Source organism: Chlorocebus sabaeus, chromosome 10, assembly GCF_047675955.1.
Source record: "Chlorocebus sabaeus isolate Y175 chromosome 10, mChlSab1.0.hap1, whole genome shotgun sequence".
Lineage (NCBI taxonomy): Eukaryota > Metazoa > Chordata > Mammalia > Primates > Cercopithecidae > Chlorocebus > Chlorocebus sabaeus.
Window position 1 is genome coordinate 124,521,353 of NC_132913.1, and position 25,763 is coordinate 124,547,115.

The 25,763-nt window shown below is 45.0% G+C and overlaps 1 long non-coding RNA gene and 1 other non-coding gene across 6 annotated transcripts in view; both read right to left on the minus strand.

The window, feature by feature from the left end:
* Positions 1-25,763, minus strand: part of LOC119625268 (uncharacterized) — a 174,031-nt gene that overhangs the window by 102,957 nt on the left and 45,311 nt on the right. The gene's annotated exons all lie outside the window — the stretch shown is intronic.
* LOC119625423 (U6 spliceosomal RNA) lies at positions 1,331-1,432 on the minus strand. The gene has a single exon (XR_005241628.1). It is a non-coding gene; the product is annotated as a U6 spliceosomal RNA (small nuclear RNA).

Below are 25,763 nucleotides of genomic sequence, written 5' to 3' on the forward strand. Positions count from 1 at the left end.
TCAACAGACCCTGTTCTGAGTGTCACAACAGTCTCCAAGATGGGTGTCCTGGTGATTTGCTGTTTTATAAAGCACACAGCTTTTATCCATCAATTCAGTCAGAGGATCCTTCTTTACAGGCTCTGCTGACTGTTACAAAGGAAATAAGCAGTAGCACAAAGGAAACAAGACATAGTTATTCTCAAAGGGCTGAGAATCTGGTTGGAGAAATCAGACAGATTCATAGACGGGCAACAAAAGCTGATAAGAGGGCCGGGTGCTACGGCTCATGCAGGTCATGCCAGCACTTTGGGAGGCTGAGGTGGATAGATCATTTGAAGTCAGGAGCTCAAGATCAGCCTGGTCAACATGGTGAAACTCCATCTCCACTAAAATTATAAAAATAGCGGGAGGGTAGTGGCATGCACCTGTCATCCCAGGTACTCAGGAGGCTGAGGCAGGAGAATCACTTGAGCCTGGGAGGCAGAGGTTGCAGTGAGCTGAGATCGCACCACTGCACTAAAAAAAAAAAAAAAAAAAAAAAAAGCTGATAAGACAACAAAATAAAAGACAATGCAGTGTAGTAGAAATGACCCTGGGGCTCTTTTTTCCCCCTGTATTTTTGTTATTCTTATAGATCTAGGGAGTAGGAATGTAGTTCTGTTACATGTCTATGTTGCATAGTGGTGACGTCTAGGCTTTTAGTGTACCGACTGCCCAAATAATGAACACTGGACCCAATAGGTAATCTTTCAGCTCTTACCGACTTCCCAACCTCCCCACCTTCTGAAGTCTCCAAGGATTCCCCTGTATGTCCATGTGGACCCACTGTTTAGCTCCCACTTCTAAGTGAGAACATACGATATTTGACTTTCTGTTTCTCAGTTATTTCACTTAGGAGAATGGTCTCCAGTTCCATCCACATTGCTGCAAAACACATGATTCCATTCTCTTTTATGACTGAGTATATACAGCACATATTCTTTTTTTTTTTGAGACAGAGCGTCGCTGTGTCACCCAGGCTGGAGTGCAATGGTGCAATCTCAGTTCACTGAAACCTCCACCTCCGGTTCACGCCATTCTCATGCCTCAGCTTCTGGAGTAGCTGGGACTACAGGCGCCCACCACCACGCCCGGCTAATTTTCTTTAGAGGGGGTTTCGCCGTGTTGGCCAGGCTGATCTCAAATTCCTGACCTCAGGTGATCCACCCGCCTCGGCCTCCCAAAGTGCTGGGATTACAGGCGTGAGCTGCTACACCCGGCCCCACGTATTCTTTATCCACTCATCTATTAATGGATACTTAGGCTGATTTCCCGACTTTGCTATCATGAACAGTGTTGGAATAAACATAAAAAGATGGAATGCCTCATGAATTTGTATGATATCCTGTGCAGGGGCCGTGCTCATCTTCTCTGCATTGTTCCAATTTTAGTGTATGTGCTGCTCAAGCGTCCACCAGGACCCTTGGGTTCTACGTGAACTAACTCTCCTTTTGCCTCTTAGGCCTCAATATTCTTGCCTACTAAATGGGGTGTCAGACTACATGATCTCCAAGATCCCTTTATGGAGTACATAATAATTAACACAGGGAGGTGGAGAAACAGTGTGTGCAGAGGTGGTTGGGCCATTCAGTGTGTGACAGAGGCTGGTCTCTGCCGTGTGGGTCATAGTCAGACATGTTCACAGGGCAGGGCCGGGGAGGCCACTGGAAGCCAATGCCAGCACAGAACATGGAAAGCCCAGATGCCCAAGGTCGTCAGGAACAGGATGTGTCTACCAGAGGGGCTGGAGGGTGAGAGAGAGAACACTAGGCTGGAGGCACCCGTGCCTTCCCAGGGAGGACTCTAACGTTTCCACTTTGTCCCACTGACACTGGGGAGCCTGGAAGGATTCTGAGCATGGCATGCAGGATGAAAGTGGCATTGCCATGGGGGTCTGACTGCTCTTAATGAGAATGGCCCTCACATGGGGTCTCCTGGTGCCACTGGCATTGCAGTGTCTCCGGGGATTTTCCCATACTGGAAGGAACAAACAGGTAAAGAAGATTGAGGCAAAAGGGGAGAACCTCAAGGAACTTGAACCTATTGGATTTTCTACCAGAGGGATTTCTACCCTAACTTGCTATTGCTAGCAGCACAGAGGTTTTGTGCTGTTCTTGATGCTTAGGAGTGATGTAACAGACTGGGGCACCTGGAAAAATCAAGTCAGCTTCTTTGAGAAACCTCTACAGAAAAATCAAACAACTCACACCCAAAACAGCCACCACAAACTGGAACACCATCCTTTCTGCTCACAGGGGACAAGAAGGAGGGGGTTTTGTGGTAGTCAGATCCTTGATTTACCAACTGCCTGAATTGAAGTCATTCTCAGAAATAAAGGCACAAAGTAAATTGCAAAGAGGAGGCAAGTCTTTAACCCCAAGCTTTGTTTTGGGGAAGACGGATGGCTTTGCCTAACTGGAGGGTAATAAACATTTCTTCCACAGCTGTTGAAACGTTTATACCCTTCGCCACTGAGACAAGAAGACTGACAAGGAAAGCAATCGAAATGTTAACAGAAGGACTGGATAATGTTATATTGACTTCTTTGGAATTACTAACCTTCCATGGAAAGAGAATGGCATCTTCTAAAAATTAAACATTATTCTAAGTCTAGGACACACTTCTTTCAAGCAGCCTAGGTAAGATGATTTAGGAAGTTAGAAATGCAAACATTAGCTCAATAGATACAAAATAATTGAGTCTTATCCTTTCAATTTTTCTGATAAGGGAAGTTAAGGTGAAATGTCTAACTAATTCTCACCAGAAAGCAGGAATGCAGGGGAGAATTCCAGGAAAGAAGCCTTCGATCATTGCACACCAGGACAGATGGGCGTTCCCTCTGCACTGACCTGTGGGCAGTTACAGTCCCCACGTTGAACGGTGGCAGCCTCTGCTTACTCATCAGAAGCTGCCTGGCTTTCCAAGCTTACTCCAGAAACTTGTAGAGATTTGAGAAAATGCAACCACCTCTGCTAGCAAATTAGTCCCTGGGACCCCCTGGGTCTCCAGCATTTCAATCACCTCCCACCTTCTGCTAGCATCTCTTCTGAGTTCCTCTCACTAAGGGCCTGCCACGGAAGACTGCTCTACACCCAGTGCTGGTCCCAAATGCTCACTCAGCTTCGGCCACAGCCCAGGTCACCACCGACCAGGCCTTAAGGGTAGGATGCAATGAGTCCAGCAGGCAGATTTAGCAGCAGAGCTTCTGGGCACCTGCCTTATGCCGAGCCGCAAGCTCCACAGAGCTGAGCGTTGTCCTCTTGTTGTCACTTCTAGTCCCTAATAGGGGCTCAGCAAACATTTTTTGAATGTGTCACCAGAAGAAAGCCTGAATGCATGCATTAGAGTTAGAAGTGAGAGAGAAGGAGGGGGAGTCATGGTTACTTAAGGATGATTTAGAAGAAGGGCCTGCCTTCAAGGAGCTTATAATCTGGTGGTAAGAATAAGAAAAAATTATAATATAAGGTAGTATAATAAATTAACTGCCTAAAATATAGAAACAATGATAGGGATGATCTCATTACCCTTTAGTTCATACATTGCTTTAATGCTAAATATTGGGATATGGTTGTAAGATGGTATTTGAGCCAAGTCTTGCACTATGGATAGGAATTCTCACAAGTTGGCATGTGCTGCCTTCCTTTAGCCCTAGCCAGTGGCAGACATCACTAATTGATTTCTCCATGATAATTGATTACTGCAAGGCAGGGAAGGAGATGCCATGTCTGAAAGTGCCTGTTCAATGTCTGATGCAAAGCAGGTGACTAATTCAAGTTCTTTTTTTTTTTCCTCTTCCTCCTTTCCCAGAAAACCAAATAAGGGTCCCAGTGACATTTTGCCATGGATGTTCCCACTGTCGGAATTGCTGTCAATGTTACGTGTTTAGTGGTTGAAAACCCAGTTCTAAATGGCATCACTAATTGATCATGGCTTGCTTTCCAACTGAGCTATACAATTCTTCTCAACACAGGGCCCTGAACTTACATCTCAGGCCTATGAGGTGCAAATGTGTTACTTATTGCCCCACCCTGTTCTAGATTATGAGCAGCCATTCTAGGACCCGGGGTTCAGAAAAAGAGGGATTCCAGAGGAATGCACAATCACTGGTAACTCAGGGGCTTTGACGCAGTCCCAGGCATAGGATGTTCCTCCTCCTCAGGGTTTGACCATCAGCGTGTCTGCCCGCACCCAGAGCCATCTTCCTCCATCCCTCCTACAGGTCAGGAAGAAAACTGAGTCCTCATGCACTACACATGTATCATTGACAGCAATTCCAACAGTGGGAACATCCAAGGCAAAATGTCATTGGGACCCTTATTTGGTTTTCCGGGAAGGGAAGAAGAGGAAAAACAAAAAGAACTTGATTAATCATTAGCTTTGCATCAGGCATTGAACAGACATGGTATCTCCTTCCATCCCTTGCAGTTCTGAAAGGATTATTATATGTATTCTATCGTATCATTATGTATCATGGTTTTTTAGCCACTGGTGTTATTGATAATGCCAGTAACTAAGTCAATCTGTTTGACCAACAACAAATTTGGATGTTTCTGACTTTTTTTTGTAGACTTTTGCTGCTACTGTTAACTGCTCAAGGTATTCTAATAGGCACTTAGACCACACCTATGATTAGGAGTTCTTTGCAATTTGCTATTCAGTCCCTAAACAGCAAGCAGACATCATATGGTCTCTAACATGATTTGAATACCACTGGATTCTTTTGTCCTCTTCTGATTCCCTATTATACTCTTGCAAGTTCAACCAATAGCAATCTTTTGAAGTTTATAACATTCTTAATTTCAAAGTTTTCTTGATGCCTAAGTAACAGGAGGTTTTCAAGGTGGAAATGCTAAATAAGTATACAATGCACAGCATAAATAACACACATCCAAGAGCATCCAAGACTTCAAAACCATTTGTATTAAGCTAGACAGCAGCTGTGAGAGTCTACCCTTGTATGATGTCCTATTAGAAATATCAGATTAGAGGAAACTTGGGGAGTGAGGCCTTGTTCATTCATATTGGGTTTTATTAATTTTTCCTCCCCAGTACATTCAACATGAGACCATCTGAACACGCTCCAGGGGCACTCCTGTGCATTCATGCAACTGTTCTCATCAAAGGAAAAAAAACACTTCACCTCATTATTTTATGTGGCTTATCATCCAAAATACTTCCAAGAGAGTTTCAACCCTTAAAAATGTATAAGTACTTTTCATTAGGACGCTATTGTTTGATAGAATCGTAACCTCCTTCTGACACCTTGCTTCCCTAAGTAAAAATGTAATAAAAACACTTACAACAATAACAACAATACAACGACAAAATCATAGTAATGGCAAACACCAGGTGGTCTGCACTTTCTATAGGCCAGGTGTAAGGCTCTGTGCCTCATCTGCATTCTGTCAATGAATCTTTTTTTTTTTTTTTTTTTTTTTTTTTAACACAGTCTTGCTCTGTCGCCGAGGCTGAAGGGGGGCGGTGGTGCAATCTCTGCTCACTGAAACCTCCACCTCCCAAGTTCAAGCGATTCTTGTGCCTCAGCCTCCAGAGTAGCTGGGATTACAGACATGTTCCACCAAGCCTGGCTAATTTTTGTATATTAGTAAAGATGAGATTTCATCATGCTGACCAGGCTGGTCTCAAACTCCTGGCCTCAAGTGATCTACCCGCCTCGACCTCCCAAAGTGCTGGGATTACAGGCGTGAGCCACCACACCTGGCAATTCTGTCAATGAATCTTTATCAGAGTCCCATTTTAAAGATGTGCAAACTGAGGCTGGGAGAGGTTTAGGCAGCTGACCTAAAATAATGATAAGTAACACATGGATCCAGGACTTGACGACAACAAAGTCAATATTTTTCTTCCTCTCTTTAAATGCTCTCCATTTCTTGTTTTTCTATAACCCAGATAAAACATTCCTCAATTGATTGATCCTAGATAATTATATACGCATATGTTTTATTTCTCCATTGTTTTAACATCTAAGATCGTCTACAAGTTCTATACATCAGTAATTATTTCATTTCATGAAATGGGAAGTAGCAGTTTTTTTCATTTGGCAGCTTGTAAACTCAGTCAGACAGAATCAAATCACTTCCCTTAAGCTCACCACAGGCAGGTAGCCTCATTACCTAAAAAAGAGAACAAAAAAGAAAAAGAAAAAAAGGTTCCCTTCTTCATGAGCCTTCCACAAATGCATTCTGCATCTTTATTGCTGCTTTCATTACTTGGCTCTCGTTAGACTTTTCCCCCAGATGTTCTTAATTTGGGGGTTATTTTCCATTGCATGTGGGCCCTTCAGTACTGTAAATATTTGACTTCAATATTTTCCATAGCTTGAAGAACTTTACAGTGGTCACTTCAGACATGGTTACAGAATGTTCTCTGATCCCTTCAGGCTGCTCTGTAAATTAGAAACTTGGTAGTTGATATCTTGTGGGCTCCACACACCATTTTTTTCCTTAGACTTTGATGTCTAAAAGTGCATTGCATCATTTAGGCCTTAGGCACATATAGAGATATCCCTCAAGCACAGATCAGGGTGGCTCATATGAATGAATTTTTTCCTATTAATTTCTTCTTTATGGTGGGATCTCATGTTAAAAATCATATTGTAGAATTTTTTTTTTTTTTTTTTTTTTTTTTTTTTTTAGATGCAGTCTCACTCTTTTGCCCAGGCTGGAGAGCAGTGGTGTGATCTCGGCTCACTGCAACCTCCACCTCCCGGGTTCAAGTAATTCTCTGCCTCAGCCTCCCGAGTAGCTGGAATTACAGGTGCCCACCACCATGCCTGGCTAATTTTTGTATTTTTTAGTAGAGACAAGATTTCACTATTTTGGCCAGGCTGGTCTTGAGCTCCTGACCTCATGATCCACCCACCTTGGCCTCTCAAAGTGCTAGGATTACAGGCATGAGCCACTGCATCCAGCCATATTTTAGATTTTTAAAAGATCTCTGCCAGTGGTCTTCAGTGGTACCATCTTGATTCAGCCTTGAATGCAAATCTTTCTTATATGAAATGCCCTAAACCCACTCCCTCCCAATCCTAGACTGTACTCGCCCTCTGCTCATCATTTCTTCTACCTCATCCTTCTCCATTGTCCTGCCCAACCAGAGGCTTTCCCTATGATGCCTTCCTTCCCAACCAACCTTCCCTTGGGTCTTTTTAAATTAATATGTACTAATAACCACGTTAATATTAATACATCGTGTTAATCAGTAATAAATCAACTTTGTGTCATCTAACGACATATTCACATAACTAATCTAACTATTAAAAATTACATTTATTTGAAGTTACACAGGTTTTTCACATGTATTTTGCACTGATTTACAAATTGAGAGCTATGAGGGACAACAAAAAATATCTTTCCATATTCATTCTCAGAAAGCAACTGTTTCATTTTGGTATTACATATCATATTGCAGGAAAATAACATTCTCTATCGCGTGAAAAAAAGAAATGCTATAAATTAAATCATCAGTGGACTTGAAAAAAGGTGCTATTAAGGCATGTGGTCCAGCTTGCCAGTATAGGAATTTTGCTAGTAATGTGCTGTCTCACTTTTTTTTTTTTTTTTTTTGCGCAAGATGTTGATAAATAACACGTTTATAAATGGCTCGCATAATGGATTTTTAACAACTTCCTTGGGAAATAATTTTATGTTCCCATAAGATTTTCCTGCTATGAAGCTTTTCCTGCCACTTGTTCTAAATTTCCTTTTGACATATTTGATGGTTCAATAAGGTGTTGGTTTCATTGAGTGCTATATATCACCAGCGTGGAGCTGGCGTAAAGGGTCACGGCTCTTTACAATGGTAAAGGACCGAAAAGTTTGAAATTATATGAACCACGTGGTCACTAACTTGTCTGTTCAAATTTTAAATTGACTATAAAATATTCTCAACACTTTTACATTGAAAAGATTCAGTTTGTATGACAGTATATTGAGTATGAATTTGGGGGGTTGACTAGCTTTGTTTTGTTTGTTAAAAATGCTCATGTTAGGGCCAGACATGGTGGCTCATGCCTGTAATCCCAGCACTTTGGGAGGCCGAGGTGGACGGATCACCTGAGGTCAGGAGTTCAAGACCAGCCTGACCAACATGGTGAAACCCATCTTTACTAAAAGTATAAAAATTAGCCAGGTGTGGTGGCGCGTGCCTGTAATCCCAGCTACTCCGGAGGCTGAGGGAGGAGAATCACTTGAACTTGGGAGGCAGAGGTTGCAGTAAGCCGAGGTCATGCCACTGCACTAGAGCCTGGGCAACAGAGTGAGGTTTTGTCTAGAAAGAAAGAGAGACAGAGAGAGAGGCACAGAGAGAAAGAGAGGAAGGAAGGAAGGAAGGAAGGAAGGAAGGAAGGAAGGAAGGAAGGAAGGAAGGAAGGAAGGAAGGAAGGAAGGAAGGAAGGAAGGGAAGTAAGAAATGCTCATGTTAGCTGTTTATCGCTGGACCCTCTGGACTATCTTCCCACTTGAGGTGACACAGGTGAAGAGAGCTGTCCACCCTAGAGCTGGAGAAGCCACCTTTGACGGCTGCCCATCTGTGGCACTTCCGACCTTCTCCCTATCTGCCCGCTAGTGCTCATGGTAATACTAGTACCTCTGCCACCCTCTGCTGCCACCATCAAGTAGTGGCATCTCAGTGGCTGCTGGTGACCTTGGGTTCTCATCTTTCTCTCTATCCGGTAAGATAATGCTTTTATAGTTACATGTTTTTGTTTGATTTCTTTCCTCCACTGGATCTCCTCTGGGAGAAGAGGTTGGGAGTTGGGGACTGTACCAAAATAACTCTTTCAGTTTTGCATTTTCAGGACATGAAGTTGTTTCCTCAAGGAAAATGAAAACCCGGGTCAGAGAAGGTTCCAGTGGACCCCCACACTCTACCTGAAATGTCCCTGCTTCCTCACACCTCCCCCCACCAGCCTCCTCACTCGTGTGATTTTTCTCTCAGGAATCACTCTGTCCCTCTGCAGTTTGGCTTCCTTCCCCTTCCCCCCAACTCTTCCAGGTCAGACACATCTCTACATCTCTGGGGTCAAGCTTCAGCCTTTCCTATGGAGCTCCTGGACCTCCTTTAAACTAAAAAAAAAAAAAAAAAAAAAAAAATGGCTGTGCATTGGCTTCAATGTCCCCAAATACCCACAAGCACATGCATGGACTTGTCAGCCCAAAACCCAGAAAGGGCTCTGGAAAGTGAGGAGTCACCTAACTCCATGCACAGTCCGGACCAGGCTGCTCTTCTGAACCCAGTCACATGTTCGATTAAAATCTTCGAAGAACATAATTCAAACGACAGACATCAAAATGTGAATTGTGATGTGAGTAGTGTGGGTGATATTAACACTTTTCCTTTTTACTTAGCAGTATTGCTTGACTTTCCCATAATATCATATTAGCATTTTGCAATAAGCTATTCATTGTAATTGAGATATGGGGGACTGATACAGGCAGTGGCAGTGAGAATAGAGAGAGAAAGAAAAGGATGTGAGAGTATCTAGAGAGTGCTAGGCCTGGTGACCAAGAGAGTGACCCGGAGCTAGGGAAACACCAATCCAAAAAACTGGTAGACAGCACATAAATATTGGAAATACAGAAGGGACATGTGGCAGATGCCAGGGTCTCCTCAACATCCTTTCTTCCTCTCCCACTGTTCAGTAACTGAGTTCTTTGGGGCAATGGACTCCATGTCAGTTCTACAGGTCCCCATCCCACCACAGGTCCACGTCAAGCAGCCAGACCCCATCCACCTGATGTGGTTCAAATAGCACAGTTCTGAGTCATTCAGCAAGTGATATTCCCCTGGCCACACTGCTCACTTCAAGGGTGATCCAACCAGCATAAAGCTCTAGATTTGAGCTTGAGAATTGTGGGAAGGCCTCCTCTCAGCTATTGTGTGTGTTTAAAGAAGCCCAGGCTGCAATGGCAGCCATCCTAAGGCCAAGAAGGCAGTCAGCCTTGGAATGCAACCAACACAACAGAAGGCCAAGCAGCCAGACAGGAACAAATTGGATCCCTGATGGCAGCATGGAGTCACTGGATTTGCTGACCCAAAGTCCTTCCTGCTACTGGGCTTTCCAGTTTAATGAGCTAATTAATTGCCTGATAATTTAAAGTGTCCTGGCTAATTCAGAGCTGGCTGGGAATGGGGTGGAAATTGAGAAAGACAGCTGCTAAATCCCTGCAAGATATTCAGGGGCCATGTCCAGGAAGCAGTTAAAAAGTGGAACTTGTACCTTGAACTCAGGATAGAGACTTAGACTCAGAATGAACTCGGGAGTTACTAAAATATGTATCAGTCAGCTACTGCTGCATAACAAACTACCTCCCCAAACTCAGAAGCATGTGAGATGGTCAGGTGTGGGGGCTCTGCTCATTGCTGCTAAGCTTGGCTGGACTCAGCCTCTATATGTTTATTAAGACTCCCAAAGCAAATCACATAGTTGAGTCCATCTTCAGTTGGCTGGAGAATGTATATTCTGCTTCTGCTTCAAAGTTGTATCGAGAAGGGTATGGTTTCAGGAAGAAATAAAAGCTGTGGAACAATATTGCTCTCCATCACATGGTGCCATTCCAGGTGAAGTCCTGGGCATGGATAAAATACCCTGAAGAAAATATCAGTGAGATAAGGGGACACCAATAGCTATGGAGCAGAAGATGGGCACATGACAAAGGTTTTAAAAAGAATCTTCACTTATTGATTGTATAGCTATTTATTGAGTGCCAACTATGGGTTGCGCTCTGTTTCTATTTCTGGGGTGGGAAAGCTGTCAAAAAAAAAACCCCTGCATCATGAAGCTTCTATTCTAGTAAGACATTGGGGAGACCAACAATATACAAGATAAATAATAAAACATGTAGAATGTTAGTTATTAAGTGGTAGTAAAAGAATATTTAAAGCAAAGAAGAGAAGTGGCTATGTAGTGATGGGAAGGGGGTGAAATTGTAGTGTCCCTGGCCAGAGAAGGATGCACTAAGAAGGTGGAGTGAAGGCTCAAAGGAAGTCAGGGAGGAAGCCATGCAAATGCCTTCGGGAACAGAAGGAACAGAATGTGCACGGACACAAAGCAGGAGTGTGTCGCGTGTTCAGGGCATAGTGCACAGGGCATTGTGGCTTGAACAGAAGGAATAGGGAAGAAAAGTAAGAAATGAGTCAGAATGACGGGGCCACTCACAGCCTCGCACGTCATGAGGACGTTGGCCTGGATGGAGTGAGTTGGTGGCCAGTGGGGAATTTTGCTCAGAGGAATGACATGATCTGATTGTAACAGGATCCCTGTGGCTGACTTAACTGACAAAACTGATATTAATTTTACTGATGTTGACAGAAGGCTATAGCAGTGAAGAGGGGAGAGGGCAGGGGAGCCAGATCTGTAGGAGGATCATTAAAAGGCTATTGTGGGAAGCTGGAAGAAGCTGATGGGGGCTTGGAGCAGGGTGGGTTAGTACGGGGGGAGAATGTGACCTGATTCTCAAGCTAACATGATCTGCTAGGGAGTTTCATGTGGGGTGTAAGAAGTAGAGAGGAATGAACGTTCACTCCAATCTTAAGCAATTGGAAGAATTCACTGAAATTGGAGACTGATTTGAAGAATAGGTTTGGTGGAAGCATCAGAAGCTCTAATTCAAACATGGTGAGCTTCAGACGCCCACTCAATGTCCCAAAGCAGCAGATGTCAAGGAGAAGCTCACGTGCACCAGTCTGGAATTCAAGGGGAAGGCCAGGGCCAGCAAGTATATTTGCCAGTGGTCAGGATATAGATGATACCTAAAGCCAGGAAACAGCATGAGGTCCCCTAGGGGTGGGTGAGGACAGAAAAGAGAGGGGCTCAGAGGACTGAACCCTGATGATTACCATGAAGACCAAGGATTACTGTGACTTTCAAGGTCAGAGAGATGAGGAGGAGCCTCAGCTGTGCTTGGGGGCAGGGTGAGCTGCAGGGTAGGGGCTGCCTAATCTCAGGAAGCTGGAGAGCATTTCCGGGAAAGAAGAGAGAGGCTCCAACTGGATCTGAAGCTGATGGGGAGGTAGAGTATGACAAGAGCCAAAATCCTCCTTTAGATTTGGTGCCAGTGATGATCTTAGTCAGAATACTTTCAGGGTGTGGCAGAATCAAAGCCAGTCTGTGGCTTCTGAGATTTCAGGGGCTTTTGGAAGGGGAGGAAATGGAGGTGGTGAACTTGGACAAATATTTAAGAATGTTTCCTACAAAAATTACAATGATGATGACCATAGTGATGACAATGATGGTCACTCACTAATATCTATCATCTAAACACTTTACGTGCATTGAATCAATGGAAAGCAGCACAAAGAGATAAGGCAGTGTTCTGACACTAAACAGGGTCCCAGAAAGGTGTGTGCCTTTGGCTGTAGTGTGTGTGCAAATATCTGAAACCACAGAGCAAGTGGACAGGCTGAAGGGAAGGAGGTGGTGAGAGAAGAAGCAACAGACACAGGGAGGAGGGGATGACCAGAGGCCCCAGAGCCTGGATCTATTGGATGGAATTCAGAGGCAGAGGGATTCACCTGAGTGAAGAAGAAGATGCACTCTCTGTACCCAAAGGAAGAAGGGAAGAGTGACGAGAGAAATTTTATTAACATATTAAGAAGGAGGCCAGGAGGAGGTGAGGTGGTTTGGAGGAGAGAGATGAACAGGGTATGGGAGATACTGAGCAGCCACAGATGGCCCCATTGGGAATGGAGACCAGATGGGCTGTGTCTACCAGAAGTGCCGATCGGCCTGAGAGCAGGGGCCCCAGGAATGTATGAGCAGAGTATCAGTGCTGAGAAGTCACCAGAGGAAAAAGAAACTGAAGGGAGAAACACAAAAGAGGATGGAGTGACGGCCCACAGTATCAGGCTTGGCAAGGATGGGAGACATGGAGTGAAGGAGGGAGAGGAAGGGAGGGAGGATCTGAGGGAGCTCACAGAGGAGCGCAGTTTGCGCAGGGACAAGGAGGAGGCATGGGAAGCCCAGGGTGCATTCATTTCAGGGGTATTTGCTGAGAGGCTGCTGTGTGCCGTGCACTCCCTCGGACCCCTAGACACATTAGGAAGTGGCATTTAGAGTGTCCTAGGGGGCAAGAGCTGGAGTCACAGAGTAGATGAGATTGCTCAGGAGACCATGAGTTAAGAAAGAGGAGACTCAAGGGCAGAACTTCAGGGGAAACGTCTCTTCTATGAAAGGGGTGAACAGGAGAAGTTGTGCCAAGGCCCCAGGGAAGGAGGAAAGCTCTCGACCCCCAACCTCTACCCAACCTGCTATCTGCCCACCTCCATGAGCTCCATGAGTGAGCCCTGAAACGCAGGGGAGGAGAGAGGTTACAGGGTGAGACGACTGCATCTGACCACCTGACTGAGGAACAGTCTTCCCCTACAGGAAAGGCTCTCCCCTTCTGAAGGTGCGGCTTAGAGAGGAAAGGACACTCAGGAAGCAGTGAGAAATTGGATATGCAGCCACCAAGCCAGGGCAGCTGAGTCCACCTGGTGGCCGGTGGGTGATATGAAGGCAGTACTATCATTGCAAGTGATTTCAGGAGAGGCTGCAGCAAAGTTATCAAAGATGGTCAGTGTTAATGACGGCCATGGAAGCTTCAATTTGTGTAGACTAGATCTTTTACTAAGTTCTTTCAACATCCTTCACCTCATTTGATTTTCACCATAGCCATGTGAGACTTGACCCCTCAAAGATGGGAGAGTTGGGGCCAAAAGGAGATTTAACGAACTTGCCAAAGATGCACAGCTGGAATGAAAGTTACATGAAAGTAACCCTTTGCAATGGGAGCATCAAGATTGTTTAATTTATTATGCACGGTCCTCTTTCTTTATGCCATGTCAAACTCCAGCGCTCACCCGTCCTCTGGGCCCTCATAGCATTTTGTTGACACTCCAGTTAAAGCCTTGCTTCCTTGTCTACCTGGGTCTCTCCGTAGGAAACTGTGAGTCCCTCGACAGCACAGGAACAACACCTTGTCCCCTGCACTTCCCACTGCCTGGCAGCCCAGAGACGCTTAGTAAATACCACTTGTGCCAATGGATGCTTAAATGGCTCAGGCACCAATTTTGATTGTTTCATAATTCTCCAATGTGATTGAAAGTCATTTGCTGCTTCAAAACTCAGGGCGAAAGTTATTTTACAAAGGCCTGTTAAAATGACACAGTGGTGCATGGTCTAATGAGTCCTTTTGTGAAATTTCCTCTGGAATGTGAAGCACCCCAATGCTCTGAAAGCTTGCTGAAGCTCTTCTTCTGAAAGCCAACTGTGCCCGCTTCTCATGGTAAAGTTTCACAGTAGCCTTTGGCACACGGGACCCAAGCCAAGACGTAAGCCCCCTGGTTTAAGGTTATATCTCCTTTGTGCACTTAAAAATGTGTTAAGTGAATAGATCACATGGTTAGTGCTCTTAACACAGTAAAAAATGGGGAGACACAAAGACATTTGTGGAGGCAATAGGTACATTTTGTCTTGATTGTGGTGATGGTCTCAGTGGGTATGAACGTATCAAACTCCTCAAACTGTGTACATTAAATAAGTGCAGGTTTGTATATCAATTTTAAAAACAACTCAATAAAGCTGTTTTTTAAACAGATATTTCTCATACGGGCAGGGCCTGGGGTTAATGGAGGCGGGGGTGCTGAGATATGCTGGGAAGGAGGAGGGAACAGGAAGGGCTGGGGGAACAGGAGGCCCTGAGAGGAGCTAGGAGATTTGAGGGTGAGGGAGACAGCTGGGGGGCATGGGGGGCATGGTGAGCCCAGAGTCCATTGTTTAAGGTGCAGAATTTAAACTAGTCATTATCAGGTAAAAGTATTTCACAGGTGGTCAAAACGGTAATAACATCTAAGAAGTAGATGCGCCATTCAATAACCAAGTTTTCTGAGGGCTTCATCAGGTATCTTGAAACTCAGGAAAAGCAGGCATGCCAGCTTTCAGGGTAGAGGAAAACAAAGGGGCATTTGGGGTGTGCTGAAAAGGTGTGGGGACACTCGGGTCCCCATCTGGACCAGTCCAAGGAGGGTCCTTGGGGGACTATCCTGGTCAAAACAATACAACAATCACAAAAGTCAAGCTGGTGCAGGAGGGCATGAGGCTCGGGGTCTGGAGTGGCTGACTCCTCCGTGGGGTAGGTGGTGCCAGGTACCCAGCCAGGAGGGCATTGCCACAGGGCTCCCCATGGGCAGTCAGACACCCAAGAAGCAGGGCTGGACTGGCTCAGTGCTTTCTCCAAGGTCTGCTTCGAGGTGATGGAGGCCTGGCAGCAGCCCATGGCCCCAAGCGGGGCTCCCAGGGAAGTGGCTGCAGGAGCTGGGCAGGGTCCCAGGCCCCACAGAGATGGCCAGCTCCTCACCCTCGGCCCACAGAGAAGGCCGGCTCCTCACCTTAGGCCCAGAGAGAAGGCCGGCTCCTCACCCTAGGCCCACAGAGAAGGCCGGCTCCTCACCCTAGGCCCAGAGAGATGGCCAGTTCCTCACCCCGGGCCCACAGAGATGGCTGCAGCATTGCAGGGAGACCCAAGCAAAGCTATTCCTGTGGGACAGATGCTGACATTAACAACAAAGGCAGGAACTGAGACCCAGATGGCACTCACTCATGTGGCACTCATTCCTGTGGCACTCACTCATGTGGCACTCATTCCTGTGGCACTCACTCCTATGTCACTCACTCATGTGGCACTCATTCCTGTGGCACTCACTCATGTGGCACTCACTCATGTGGCACTCACTCCTGTGGCACTCTTGTAAGCCAGGTACTCTTCTTCTCCATGCTGGGCATGCAATGACACATTGAACTCCTAACAATCCTGTGAGGGAAGTGCGAATAGCATCAAACCCCTCGCATGGATGAGGAGACTGTGGCAGTGAGAGATGAAGTAACTTGCCAGGCTAGTGTTGGTGGAGTTGTGATTTAAACTCAAGCAGCATGGCTCCTGGGCTCATCCTCTTAAACCCTATGCTGTATTTTCTCATGGTATGGGGAAAGAGGAAGGAGGGAGGGAGTTAAGAGCCAGAGGTGGGCATGTTGGCTGAGCCTGGGTTTAATTCGCTCACGCACACACTGCCAGCAGGGGAGGTAGCCCTTGTTCCATGTCCTGGCCTCAGGGCAGCAGTCCCGTGGATGGATTCTGAGCTGGGAAAGGGAGATGTAGGAGTTGCTGGAGGTATGTCTATGACTCTATAAAGGGGTGGTCTGAACTCCCTCCCAGAGAGAGCGAAAGTCTTGCTGTGTGAGTGTCATGGACACAGCATGTGCACCCCTCAAGCCCAAGTGATGTTACTGCAACAAAGATCAGATTGTGTCCTATTTAAAAGCTTCTCCTGGCTCCCCATGTCACTCAGAAAGCTCCTTACCATGGCCCGGAGACCCCTCTGACCCCACATTCTAACTCAACTCACTCCCCTCACTCTGCTCCATCCTGCTGGCCCCCTAGCTCCTAGCTCAGGGCCTTTGCACATGGCACAGCCCCTTCCTGAAACTCCCTTCCCTCGCAGAACTGCATGGCTTACGCCTTTACTCCCCACTGGTCTCTCCTCAAATGCCACCTTCTCAGGAGGTGCCTTGGACCAGCCTGTGCCAAGTCACCTTCTCCTTGCTCTGCTTCCTTTCTCCATGCACCAATGCCATGTGGAATGCACACACTACATACAACACCATGAGGGGTCCACACACAACACTGTGTTGGGTATACACACAATACCAGGTGGAGTCTACACACAACACCATGTAGAGTCTACTTACAACACCATGTGGGTTTACACACTACACACAACACCATGTGGGGTCTACACACAACACCATATGGAGTCTACACACAACACCATGTGGGGTCCACACACAACACCATGTGGGGTCCACACAAAACACCATGTGAGGTCTACACACAACACTATATGGGGTATATACACAACACCATGTGGGGTCTACACACAACACCATGTGGAATCTACACACAACACCATGTGGAGTCTACACACAACACCATGTGGAGTCTACACATAACACTATATGGGGTATACACACAACACCATGTGGGGTCTACACATGATACCATGTGAAGTGTACGTACAACACCATATGGAATCTACACACAACACCATGTGGGGTCTACACATGACGCCATGTGAAGTCTACACACAGCACGATGTGGAATCTACACTAACTGGTTTGTTTGCTTGCTGTATATCTGCACCCCCTCCCCATATCACGAGAACTTAGGTGGCATGAGGGCAGGAAGTTGGATGTGTTCACTGCTGTATCCCCAGATGACTGCTGGGCGAATGGAATGAATGAACACAAGCGTCCTCCCCAGCTACACATCTAGAGCAGGAGAAGCCCCCCTCAGTTGGCCCCCGGGGTGCCTGTATTGAGGTTCTCTCTGTGGATGCCAACCATACATGGCTGATGAGGCTCCTGACAAAGCCCAGTGGAGGTTTTGGCTGCCTACTCCCCCTCTTTTTTAAGCTCTGTACCAAAATTGCTTCAAATCATCAGATACAGGCACCCTGTTCCTACGTGGTTAACTTTTCTCCAAAACACTTCATAGAAGCCGGAGTCAACATCCCAGCTACAGCTCCTATGGAAGTTCAAAGCAAGAAACAAAATTATGTCCACTTCTAGAATAATGATGTGCACGTTTTGTTCTCAGTAAACTGCTGTAGGCTTAACACGCATCAGCTTTTCCAAGCTTCCCATCTGGCCTACCTACTGTGTAATTGCCATTTTTAACGGCAACGTATTTTAACTGTATCATGTCTATCTAATGGAAGAGATTTGCAGTGATATTTACTCTTTGGTCATATTGTTACAATGATGAACAAATGGGTATGGTAACATCAGAAGATTAAATTCTCTCTCTTAATGGAAAATTAACTCTGAAACCAGACATTCTAGAATTTTTGTTTCCTGGAGCAATGGTTCCTGATTTGTCTGCAGCAGACCCCGGACACTCCGAGCTGCATCCTTCTTCAAGGAATCTCACAGTCATTGTAAGCACCCAGTACCTCCTGAATACTAACAGTCTTGCGTACCAAGGCTTGACTGTCATGTAAATGTGTCCTCACAGGACTTTGAGATCAACAAGTTATGACCTCACATACACTTTTGACAGTATGTATTTTTCAATCCAACTGCACCTATTATCATGCAGAGGGCTCCCAAATGGCTAACCTTAAAGGGATCTGTGGGCTGTATAAGATTTAGAACAACTTCTCCTCATTTGGAGTCTTTAGGAGAACACAATATATTCTAATGGAGATATTTATCATCCGAAGTTCACAAAGACATATGAAACAAAAGCTCAGTTGCAAGACATTAAGAGAGAGTGCAAATAGCAAGCAATTAACTAGGAATTTTTTTTATTAAGTTTCCTCCCTGATATGAAACTCACTTCATGTTTAGCTTCAACCTCTTCCAAAAATCCAGCAACAATACAATAAGTTCACTCTCTGCATTGCCTTTATACTGTGCTCCTAATGCTGCACTGGCAACTTTACTGCTCTCTTTTAATTAAACCACAAGGGTTGCAGGAGAAACGACTTCTGCAGGCATTGTAGTCACACTGAGGGGCTTTTTTAACTGTCCTCTAACTCTCTGTGTTGGCCTCTGAATAAAGCTACCCTCAAATGGGTGGACAGTCAAGTACTCCACATGGGGGTCTTAGTTCTAGAAGGCACACAGATGACATACGTGGGAATTCCAAACACAGGCAGGAAGAGGGAAAACGCATGGAAGTGATTTTAGTGCCTAATTTTGGCTCTCTATACAAGTAGGACAAGATTGAACACAGCTGAAAAGGAATTGGCACTGACATTTTATATCAACTCATTTAAGACCATTGCTAAATTCATAGCAACCTTTGATATTCAAGACCTATAAATATCAAGATGTGTGCGTGTGTGCACGCATGCGTGTGTCTGTGTGCATGTGCGTGTGTGTGTCAGATCCCACCATTTCACCATGTGTGCATTGCTGCAACTGTCGAGCTTGGTTTCAGCCTTATATAACCCTGGTGGGAAAACCCAGCTACAGTGAGGCCAGTGGCTTCTCTACCAGGGCGGGAGAGTGGAGAACCAAACAGATAGGTAGAAGTATGGGCCCAGCCCCTCCCCTTTTCTCAATACACGCCATTTTCATCTGTCTATCTAATTTGTTTATTCCTTTATCCATGTATTTAGGTGTGTACAAAAGTTCTGCTGCTCACGAAGTTTGAAATCTACTGCTCTAATCTAAATTTTCAATGATGCATAAATAAATTGCTTTACTTGCATCAAAATGCATTTATTTTGTGAGTGATTAAAAGGCCAACTATATTGCAATTAATTCTAAAGGCTATTTTTGTTTTAAGAATGAACTAATGGGGGCCTATACATGTTGCAACCATCCAGGGTTTTTTTAAGCAATTAAAGCAACAACACAAATCCCTTAGTGTCCTGGAGAAGATGGGATGGGTCAGAGGAGAAGCAGCACAGGTGGTAGAATCCAGGGACCTGGCCCGACCAAGTCCTCACCCTAACACACTAGTCCAGTGGCCTTGAGCCAGCATTTGATCACTGCCATTATGCCTGTTGTGCTGGGGGTGGAGGAAATGGGAATGATATTGTCAGTACTCCCAATGCCAAAGGATGGTTGAGAGGACCAGCATGATCTACAAGCTTGTTTTCAATTAATATTTTCAAATATAAGTTTGGGAGGCGACAAACATTCAAGCCAAAGCATAGGATATGCCTGTTTAATGAGAAATACATAATGAGAACATTAGGATTATCACAAGAGGGGCTTCATATGGGGTCTAAAACAGAACTGAATTCTAGCAAGCTAAAGATTGTTTCCGGATGGGCATGGGGGCTCATGCCTATAATCCCAATATTTTGGGAGGCCAAGACTGTTGGATCACTGGTGGAGTTTGAGACCAGCCTGGGCAAACTGGTGAAACCCCAATTCTACTAAAACTACAAAAATTAGCTGGGCATGATGGCAGGTGCCTGTAATCCCAGCCACTCAGGAGGCTGAGGCACGGGAATCACTTGTACCTGGGAAGCGGAGGCTGCAGTGAGCCGAGATGGCACCACTACACTCCAGCCTGGATGACACAGCAAGACTCTGTCTTGAAAAAAAAAAAAAAGCCTGAAATATAAAAAGTAAAAGATTGTTTTCCTAAGGAAATAAAAAAGAAACAGTCATGGGGTTATGTTGCTAGGAGAGGAGGAAAGTGAAGGCAATTTGTCATCCGGAGAAAGAATGGACTTCTGCTTGACATCGCTAGCTCTGTTTTCCCTTTGTTCTTTTAAGTAAATAAACAAAACATAAAGAGAGGAAAGCCCAGAATTCCAAAATAATTTAGAATAAGCAAAGGGAGACAGACTCCAGAGACACTCACAGCCAGCTTCCTAGCTGGCCCTCCGAACTTGTTCCCAACTTTTCCTGATGTCTCCGCCCTGCCCTACTGCCCCCAGGGCTCTTTCTGCAAGGTGCCAGGGACTCCACCCTGGGGAGGGTCTCACGTTCCACATGAGTGGCTCCTCTTTGCATGTTTCCTAATTAGATCTATTTAAATCAGGAATCCACCGCCTTGTGCAATTAGGCATCTAATAATTGTTCAAAGTTGACGGTAATTTTTATAAGTTTGCCAAGGTCATTTAAGCCTAATGATCTTGAGTTCAATCCAAACTCTAAGTAATGGCTCATTTACAGTTTGGATGTGTTCAGTATACAGTAAATTGGTTTTTTCTTTAACTGCACTGGTTTGCTAAGATATTTCTGTCAATAATTTTTTAGTAATGCCCTTTTTTGAGTAATGAGATTCTGAGACCATGGCCTTTAAGATACTTGGATAAGGTTTACTTACGTAATTGTATTTTATCCTCCATACAAGCCTTTTTATCCCTTAACATTATTTTTCCCCATTGTTGCCTTAGAATGTTCATTTTTTTTTTCTTTTTTCAGTTTTATTTAACATCATTATGTCTTTCTTCCTCCACCCTATGGAAGGTACTTTTTACACTAAAGCCTCTGTCACTAGCGATCGATGATTGGAAATGTGATATCCAGTGTGGACATTTATCTTAACAGAATCATTAATTTACAACAAAATGCTAAATACCAGTCCCCTCCAGGAAAAAGTGAAGCAGACTTTGCATTCCTTAGCTTTTTTTTTCATAAAATATATTTTAGATCCATTTTACTGTATGAATCATTTCTCTTCCAAATCCAATATGTTAAACGATTTCACAGTATAGCACTTGTCAAAAAAACCTACATCCTGGCCGGGTGCAGGGGTTCACACCTGTAATCCCAGCACTTTGGGAGGCCGAGGTGGGTGGACCACCTGAGGTAAGGGGTTCGAGACCAGCCTGACCAACATGGTGAAACCCCGTCTCTACTAAAAATACAAAAATTAGCCAGATGTGGTAGTGCATGCCTGTGATCCCAGCTACTTGGGAGGCTGAGGCAGGAGAATTGCTTGAACCCAGAAGTCAGAGGTTGCAGTGAGCTGAGACCATGCCACTGCGTTCCAATAGAATGCAGTGCTACTGTCGGAATAGGCGACAGAGTGAGACTCCATCTCAAAACAAAACAAAACAAAACAAACCTACATCCTGTGCCAGGTCCTAGAATGATTCCACAAAAGTTGTGGTGTCCCCTGCTGGGTTTGACCCTGTTCTTTATTTCAGCTAGTGTACGCAGCAGTGACTCTCAGCAGCTGCTTGTCACAGCGAAGGGCGTGCTTCGTGCTAGCAGCTGCACTGCATTTGATGTGTAGGATAGCCCTAGGAGGGTTGCTATTCCCATTCTACAGATAAGGGAACTGACGGTCCAGAGTCACATAGTGAGAGCAATGAAGCCAGGATTTAGACTTCTGTGGGTCTGAATTCAAACCCAGTCACTGCACTGTACATGTACGAGTTTCCCCTTTCGACCACGTGGAACTGACTTTGTACACTCTTGGAAAGCAAACAAGTCTGACACGACCTCCTTGCTTTGTCCGTCAGTGCTAGCAAAGGTTTCTTGAAGTTGCAAAGCTGATTCTTGCAGCCTCATGGGCGCCCATTTGAGGGGGTTCACCTAGGCCCAGAGCCTCCTCCTCCTGGTGGCAGCCCCATGGATCTCCCCTTCGTAAGGCCTTTGTGAAATCTGAGAGCAGAGTTCTAAGCAAGAATTCAGAGAATCATCTCCCAAACCCAGAAAGGCCAGACTTATCCACCCCAGGGCGTCTGACCTTCTAAATTCCAACCTTTCACTCAATTCTGAGCTCCAGAGACTACCTTGATTTTTAGTTAATGGAAAAGACAAAGCAGAACAAAACAGCAGACCTGCAAGAAGTAAGAACTTGCTTCATGGAATACTTTGTCGCCTTAGGGGTGCTGGATGCTATTTATACCCCCATTTTTAATCATGTCTTTAAAAATTACTGATAAGGTTTAAAGCATTTGCCTGATGGTATGTCAACACCTCCAAATACATAATTTCGCCTGTGTCAAAGAATCAGGGACTCCCCCTCATCAACCCCTAGGATGCTGGCTGACTCAGCACCAAGCAGAGCCAAGCTCCCAAAGCCCCAATGTTTAAACAGGTGAAAAATTATGCAAGCCAGGTTCCAAAACTGCTCCCCTTATTAATCCATCCAAAGAATACTAACGTTAGGTAAACAACAACCTGCATTTTTGTATTTTGCAGCTAGACACTTCTCTTTCTCTATTTCCAGGAAATAAGAAAAAAAAAGAACAGCCCTTGCAATAGACATAGGTTCATAGAAAAATGAGAAGGCAAGGGGCATTTAGAAGTAGCAACAAGTTGAAATTTTCTTATATGCCTCTGACAGTGGTAAGGTTATGTTTTTAAATTTTAAGTAAAATTGTTTTGATACATTAATGTTCATTAATAGGAATTGTGTTCATTAATAGGAATCCCCCTGTGGCCAGAGTCCAAGAGAATTTCTTCTTAAGAAACTGATCAGAGAAGGAAAAGAGCCTTCTCAGGTGACTGCTTTCTCAAAAAAAATTTTTTTTTTTTTTGAGATGGAGTCTTGCTCTGTCGCCCAGGCTGGAGTGCAGTGGCGCGACCTTGGCTCACTGCAACCTCTGCCTCCTGAGGTCGAGAGATTCTCCTGCCTCAGCCTCCCAAGTAGCTGGGATTACAGGCATGTACCACCACGCCCTGCTAATTTTTGTATTTTTAGTAGAGACAGGGATTCAACATGTTGGCTAGGCTGGTCTCGAACTCCTGACCTCAGGTGATCTGCTCACCTTGGCCTCCCAAAGTGCTGGGATTACAAGTGTGAGCCACCGTGCCTGGCCTCAATACCATCTTTTTTTTTGAGACGGAGTCTCACTGTCTCCCAGGCTGGAGTGCAGTAGCGCGATTTCGGCTCACTGCAAGCTCCGCCTCCCGGGTTCACGCCATTCTTCCTCCTCAGCCTCCCAAGTAGCTGGGACTACAGGCACCCGACACCATGCCCGGCTAATTTTTTGTATTTTTAGTAGAGACAGGGTTTCACCGTGTTAGCCAGGATGGCCTCAATCTCCTGACCTCGTGATCCGCCCACCTCAGCCTCCCAAAGTACTGGGATTACAGCCGTGAGTCACCGCGCCCGGCCCTCAATACTATGTTTTGACAAAGAAGACTGACCCGTGAAAGGCCGACCCTGTGGAGCTGATTCTACTAATCATGCCTACTAAGATGGTGCTCAGCCCATCACTTCCACCTGATACCTCAGGCAGTTCCTTGGATCAACGGACTTTTTATTTATGACCTCAGAGGAGAGGGGCAAACTTGAACTTCCTTCATAGACCACCCCCCCCCCCCCCAGTACTCTCCTTTCCTCTCTAACCATCCCTCTTTCTTTATCAACTTCATGGTGTGTGTGTGTATGTTTAATCTGTCTACATACAGGTAGGAAGTGTCATCTTTTGGGGTCAGCTAAAACCCTTTTGGGTACTGATGCACATTCACCAGGCACATCCAGGCACATTCACCTTTGCCCACAGCTTCTGAGTGCTGCCTCTTCAGAGGCACCTAATGCAGCTTCAGACCTTGAGGCCTCTCCAGTGTGAGCCACGCCTCCTGCACCCCAGATTCTGAAGGAGGGGGTCAAGTTTCCGGGCAGGCCCCATGGAAGCCTCACTCATCTGGCTCCAGGTGTGCAGGAAGCATGCCCTCTGTCCCAGGCAGGAGAGTGGGGCAGACAGCAGGCCGACAACTCTCCCTCAAGGAGCCAGCTCACCCTCTTTGCCCCCTGACCTGGCCTCAGATCACACAGGTTCCGGCTCAGGATAATGCTGGGAAAAGACACTTCATGTCACATCATGTCACTCCAGTGATCTGTTCTCTCCTCTACCTTAGGAAATGTGTTCTCGGCTTAGTTGTGGTGTTCTCACCTAAAACTCTGAGACAGAAAATTCTCATTTTAACACCCTATGATTGGCATGGATATCAACTAAGTGTTAAGAGCAGATGGTAAAAGAAGGTTTAGAGTTTCACATCGTTTTTGCATAATTAAATTAAATATTTATAGGCATCCCCTAAAAAAGAGGTGTTAAAATGGTGAGGGTAGTGGAGTTATGAGCGATTTCTCTGTATGTGACAATTACTTTTCACAATGGACACCTTTAGAATGACATACAGACGTGAAAATGTGGTTTTTCAAAACATGAAAATAAAACACAGAAAAGGCTACAATGCTATTAAGGCTACACTACTCCACCTTGAGTGATTTCCTTTGAAAGGAAAATGATTCTCATGAATTCCCATGGTCGACAAATTCTTTCATCATAATGTTACTTAAATATGTACAAATATAAAACTAGCTATAAAACCCGTATTCACTAGCAATGTGCATTTACAGGGGGAACAAAAGAAAGGCCCTAACTTAAAAACTAATAGAATTTAAATCAACGATACTCATTTGATATGACAGATTGCATTATTTGGCTAAAACAAAATTGCTAGTTCTGAGTTGATTAGAAAATGATGTGTTGGTGGCTTTCTGTTGACTTGTCACTGCCTGGAATGTGTTTTTATGTTCAGCTTGGTGGACCACTGTTTGCATCACCAATATTATCATTGTCATAATTTACGCTTTTTATTTTTTACATATTCTCCTGGTTATGTTTAACTGCCAATACACTCTGTTGACAGGCCAATCATTTTAAAATATATTCCAAAATGCAATCATGAAAAATAAAAATATGTCATTGAATGAAAACGTCCTTGTGGGCCATCTCCTGCTACATTGACTGCAAACTGACTGTTGCAATTGCCTCTGATGAAGTATATGAGGTTAGGACCCGGCAGACGCATCCCTGGGAGGGGAGCATGTTGGGCTGACAGCGGAGGCCCAGGTCCTCTTGGCTCCACCGCCAGTGTGAGGGGAGGTCTCAGTTCACCCAGCATGCTTTTCTGTCTAACCTCTGCTACCTTTATGGCTTAGGTAAAACATGACTTCATCTGGCCTTGTTGATGCAGCGCTATCACCTTAACATTAAGTATGCCTCTGCTGCTATTAATCCAGGACAATTAAAGAAAGCATCCGTTTGCAATACTAGGTCTTTTAAATTCTGTCAGATCAAAGTCTTTGCTCACTAAGTAACTTAAGAAAGTGAAGTCTTAGTCTATAAAAACGTTCTACCAAATGATCTAGGAGAAATGTTGCCCTCACAGCTGGTTAAAGAATTCAACTTGACACAATGAGAAACGGGGAAGGATGCTGCTGTTAGGACCTGGTACATTTTTTGAAACCACA